Source organism: Lathyrus oleraceus, chromosome 5, assembly GCF_024323335.1.
Source record: "Lathyrus oleraceus cultivar Zhongwan6 chromosome 5, CAAS_Psat_ZW6_1.0, whole genome shotgun sequence".
NCBI classification, from domain to species: Eukaryota; Viridiplantae; Streptophyta; class Magnoliopsida; order Fabales; family Fabaceae; genus Lathyrus; species Lathyrus oleraceus.
Window position 1 is genome coordinate 333,854,930 of NC_066583.1, and position 6,590 is coordinate 333,861,519.

Below are 6,590 nucleotides of genomic sequence, written 5' to 3' on the forward strand. Positions count from 1 at the left end.
GAGGATAGCTTCAACATGCTAGTGAGGGGTTAACCCTATAATAACCATGGAAGGCTTACAATCCAATCACTAAGGACAAAGGTGAGTATTACATCTACCACAAAGATAACTCAAACCTAATAACAAAAGGTTATGAAAAATTTGATTAAGAAGTGATCATTGAAACCACAAAAAAGGCATTTGAATGGGTGATATTTACCAATTAGAAGTATATACAAAAAGGTCAAAGTTGACTTAAAGATTCAATTCACAATGAGTGTTATGAAAAGAAAGTTTGAAAATCAAAAGCCTAAGGCTTAGGTTTCTAATGTTGAAAACAAAGTCAAATGTTTGCACAAAAATTGTTTTTGGTTTGGGTTAGGATGGGGAAAAAGGGTTAAGGGTGAGAGATAAGGGATAAAACCACATTAGGAGTTCCTCTCTTGAGATCATATGTAGATTATCTAAGTAGATTCCTTTGGAATGAAAGCAAGCACAAAACAAAAGCCAATCACACAAGTCTCAAAAGAGATCCTCAAAATGAAAGGAAACAAGATGCCAATATATGGACTTACACCCGACTCCTATCAACAAAACGGAAACAGAATCCCAATATATGGACTTAGATCCGACTCCAAACCATAAAACGAAACAGAATGCCAATACATGGACTTAGATCCGACTCCTCAACAAATAAACAAACAAATGTCAAAAAGCAAACACATCAAAAGCAAACAATGCAAACAATCATCACACACTATATACAAAGAAGAGGCTCAAACAAATGGGTGGGCTTTAGTCAAGAGGGGTCATATCAACCTCGACAAACAAGCCAAACTGTACAAGGGTAGTCTATAGCTCTTAACCACTAACATTAAGAGTTAGGGTGAAGCTGACCAAAGATGGAAATGAGGATGAGACCTCATGCTCTTAACCCTGGCCGGGGTGAGCTCAAGACAAAGAAAGCGTGGGGATCCAGAAAGTGGGATCCTATTCCACTTGACAGACACTGGACAAATATCTTGGGTACTTGTTCAAAACCATCAGCACGTAGTGCGAGCATAGAGAACGACTCACTAAATAACGGGGGATTGATTGCTAATCCCTTTTATCCGTCAATTGCCTCTTCACTTAGGAGGACTTATCAAGTAGCACATGCCTCAACTCGGAGGTCTTTGGCACAATTGTAAACAAATACAAACAGAGCCTCTTAAGGAGGACTTGCCAGCAAAATGCCTGCCAAAAAGGTGACAGGACTTCCAGACTACATGGAGTAAGAAGGTAACTACCTAAGTGGTGTATCAACCACAATCCAAACCTCAAGCAAGAGCTAAAAGCAAGCAACTAATATACCTGTATAAAAGCTAAACAGTTAATATCTCAGACAACCAATCAGAAAACAAACAGTGAAACCATCCAACCGTTACACAATTTAATGTACAATGGTCAAGCAATCAAATGAAGCAATGAGCTCAACACATCATCTCAAATCCCTACAAAACACAAAGAAGTCAGAACAAAATCCAATTTGCATCTCAAAATGTGAGCAACTCAACCATTAATCTAAGTGTCCAAACCTGAAACACAAGCCAAGGTTAGTTCATGTACAAAATACTAGTACAAAGACTAAGTTCAAAACCAAACTAAATGATTAAAACAGAAGCCAATCTTTCACATATTGCACATTCAAACATTCAACAAAATGTCCTCAAAAGGACCAACATCAATTCATAAGGTAAGTAGCTCAAATGGTCAATGTAAAGCAAAGGCAAGCAAAGGTGCACACAATGGACATCCAAATTAGAAAATCCACATCAAAACAGAAAAGCAAGTAATGGCTATGAAATATTTTATGCAAGCTACTCATGTCATGAACAAACAATGTGCAAAAAATCATATCCAGAAGAGTTCAAATGATAGGTGAATAAAAATACACAAATGCAAGGTCAAAAATGTGACACAAATTGTCACATACATCTTCATGTGTCAGAAACAATGATAGCATATGAGAAAAAATTCAAACCAGTGCTCAAAAATTCATATCACGAGTGAAGATCAGATCAAATGGATCAACGCATAGCATTTCACAAAGCATTGAATGCACATGATCAAATTAACATAAGGTTCAATCAAAAAATCACAAATAACAATCCAGTAGGCAACAAATCATGAAAATAATACCAAAAAAAACTAGACATTAAAACAAAGCTATGAAAAAATTTGGAGTTAATTTGGACTATTTTTCTATTTTTAATGAATTTTTAAAGATGAACAAAATAATATGAAATAATATGGAAAATGGAGGGAAAACAAATATTCAAATAAACTCAGAATATTCATAGCCACACGATGAAGCGCGAAAATCTGATCAAACGCTCCATATTCAAATAACAAAACGCAGCGCTTTACTTAATCTACTCAGCATACACATGGCATGGTCAATGCAAACAGAACCAATCAAATGGACACACAAGCGCTTACATGGAAGCTACGCCATCTAAATGAAATGAATCGTTTCATTAATCTAATCATCAGCACACATCATCAGTCTTCGCTCACGTGGATCCAGTCAAAGAAACCATGGCCAATGGAACAGACATGCAAGCACACAATCAGCGTACACATGGACCTACACGTCACATAAACCCTAAATGAACCAGGCGCTGGAGCTGTAGCTCCGGTCGTCTTCCCCGGTGAGATTCCGGCGGAGATTCGACAAATTTTTCCAGAATTTCATGAATCATACATCAATAAACTCAGTTTTCAACAAGGATCTCAAATATCATAATCATTTCATCTAAATCATCATGTATTGCACGGATCGAAGAGAAACATATTGTGGATCAAAAATGAAAGTTCATCATACATGCTCATTTCTAAGCCAAATCAAAATCTAATCATATCAGCATGCCCAGCTAAGTGAGATCTACACAATTATAACAAGAAAACAACAAAAAGAGATGATGAATTTTTCACTTACTTGAGATGCAGTTCTCTATTCATGCGTGTTCAACCTCTCTACAACTCCAGATCTACTCCAATATCCTTGACTTGAAGCTTTAAGCAAGAAGAATCACTTGAAAACACCTAGATCCACTTCAATTTCAGAAATCCATTTCCATGAAGATGCACTTGAATAGCTCGAATTCTGGCTCAATTGAACAATCCAGATGATGATTCTTGATCAATGAATGATGATGAACAAGATTATGCAAGAATTTTGAAGAATTGTGTGGAGAAATTCAAGTTTCGAAGAGAGAGAAAAATGGAGGGAAATGGAAAATTTGAGATCTGAATTTTGTTATCCTAGCAAATGAGATTAGGGTTTTATATTTATATGATGCACTAATGACACTGAAAATCCAATTAGGCCTTGGTTAAACATGATTAGTGAAAATTGGAATAAATTGCAAAAATGCAAATGAAGGTAACATGGCCATGCTACACGTGATCTTTTCCATGCTGAGCTTCAAATTTACTTAAAATCATCCAATGGTCATGATGGAATGGTTGTCTTGCTTGTATCATAAGCCAATTTTGAATTATAGAATTTCCCTCCAAAATGAACATGTGGAGAATGATGAGCATACACACTCTTTCCATGCATGGCAAGGGTTCATTTAAGAAGTATTGGTCATGAGGAGTATTTTGCAAAAAGAATGGATCAAATTAGAGTTTCGTACCAAAAGTTATGTCACTTTGAACTTCCATGCACACGTTGTGATCATTTGGCAATAACTTCTCACCCAATCATCATATGAACATGAAATAGGACTTTTTGGAAAGGGGAGAGAAAGATCTACAACTTTCATGTTCACCGAAAATCCATTTGAAGCTTCTTTGATGTTGATAAGTCAAGTTGAATGTGGACAGGAAACTTGCCATTTTTGGAAACTTGAAAATACAGGTCATTTTCCATTTTTGGAAACTTTTGTCATGACTTCAAAATCTTCAAGATAGATGTTTAGAATGACAAATGGACTTTGTTTGAACATGATTGAGGTTCTTAAATTCATCTCCTCATCCTCAAAGTCCTCAGTTGACTGCACATTTGACTATTTTGTCCTCAGATGACCTTGAAATGCTTGAATGAATTTAGGCCTTTACCACTTGATGAAATGGCTTCAAAATGAAACCCTAGCTCATGTAAGCTCTTTGTAATGATCATGTGGTCCTCATCTCAAGAAAAATACCTCATCTCTTGCACAATGGATGCTCTTGAAGTGCTTGACCTGTGATTGCTTCATGCTACAAAACAAAAATGTTAATGACATATTTTTGTGCTTTTGGTTAGTGAACAAAACAAGAAAAGCAATGATATACAATACAAGCATGCCTGGTGATCTCAAACCACTCACAAGGAGGTCCCACCCAAAGGGAAAGGAAGCCAAGATGCTCAATGATCCTTGAGGCTATGCAGTGCAATGCTATGATGCCATGAGGGATCTTAGGGACAAAATTGGGGTCTTACAGATAGGACCAAGCAAACACATCTGAATATTCTCGAAGAAGATCAAACAACCCCTTCTTAGCATCTGGACACAATCGAGACCCAATCTTGACTTCCTTCACATCATCTTCGGAACCCAAGTTGACTAGCTCAATCCGCTCTTCAAATGGCTGAATAATCTTTTCATCTTGCTCAAGAAGACGAGACAATTCATCACTCACTTCTACATCACTTTCCTCCTCGGCCTCAAACACAGGGAATTCAAAATTTGGAGAAGGAGAAGGATCATTGTATTCAATGGGGTTAGGAACCAACCTGCATAATGATTTGATATTTTGATTTTAGAGAAATGAATTTGTGACCAAATATTATACAAATGGACAATTATATTGTTTATTTATGTTTTTTGTGATTACCATTTTCAGAATAAAGCAAAAAGTAAAAATAAACTTAAAAATATGGATGAATAGAATTAATTTTATTGATGATTAATTTAAAATGTCCAAACAATGTTCACTTCTCCCTTAGGCATATGAGAAGGATTTTAAAATATAAAAGCAATTACTTAGATCGATGCAAAATAACAGGAATATCAACAGCAGTCCAATTGTTGCACGTCTTTCCATGCGTTATAAAGTTGGTGCAGTCTTCCTCTTCGCTATCCTCTAGTACAACAGCTAAGTGTTGTTCATTGCCATGAATGAACCCTCCGCTACGGAAGCTGAGTTGCATATCTTCAGATCTAACAGTTGATGAACCTTTCTGGAACCCAAAACCGGTTCTGCCTTTGTTGTCGGAGACCTCTACCATGTGCCCCCACTGATCAACAACACCCTCCTCAACAATCTTTTGATCATCTTTCAACGAGGACATAGGTGCCCCAACTCTCTTCTCAGCAGCAATAGACAAGGCTTGGAACGGAGTTCCAACCTCATCCTCAGCTTCAACATACGAGAAAGATGACAAATGGCTAACCAACAACTCCTTCTCTCCTCCAACAATCACAAGCTTGCCATTCTTGACAAATTTCAGTTTATGATGCAGAGTGGAGGTAACAACCCATGCCTCATGAATCCATGGCCTTCCCAATAAACAACTGTAGGCCGAGTGGATATCCATTACTTGAAAAGTAATCTGAAAATTACTCGGACCTATCTTAACTGGAAGGTCCACTTCATCAATAACTGTTTTGCGTGAACCATCAAATGCTTTGATGATTACACCGTTATACCTCATTGGTGCTCCATGGTAAGATAGATTTGACAAAGTTGACTTCGGAAGAACATTAAGTGGCGAATCGGTGTCAACAAGCACGTTTGACAAAGCATCTTCCTTACAGATCATTGAAATATGCAAAGCCAGGTTATGATTTCTTCCCTCCTCAAGGAGTTCTTCATCGCAGAAGCTCAAATTATTGCATGAAGTGATGTTAGCCACGATGTGATCAAACTAATCCAATTTAACATGATGCTCTACATATGCCTATTCAAGAACTCTTTGTAGTGCTTCTCTGTGTGCTTCAGAATTCATCAGTAGAGACAACACTGAGATTTTTGAGGGAGTCTGGAGCAGCTGCTCAACCATATTAAATTCGCTCATCTTGATCAATCGGAGTACCTCATCATCATCGTTGGCTTTCAAGTTGTTGGACTCACCAGACTTATCCTTTGAACAGCCAACTGGATCTACATTAGGCACCTCCGCCTTATTACCAACAACTGTTTCCTCTTTATTTTCTGGGACTACCGGCCCAAACACTCGACCATTGCGGGTCACCTTCATCACATCAGCAATGCTCACTACTGAACTAGTCGTAGGTAACGGGACCTCTTGACCATTCTTTATCATTATAGCATTATACTGGTACGGCACAACCTTATCAGATGAATACGGGACTGGGCCCGCTAACCGTTTTACCAACGGCGATACTGATCTTTGACTGACATTATTATTATTGCTTCTATCATATTGAATTACCAACCGTTCTTGTTGCATGAAAACGGGAACTACGACATTAACGTCATCATCTACATGACGAGATTGAACAATCTGGATCATGCCTTCATCCATCAGACGTTGGATGTCCCTTTTCACTACATCACACCCTTTTGGGTTCACACTACAAACAACACAACTATCATGGTCATGTTCACAGTCACTC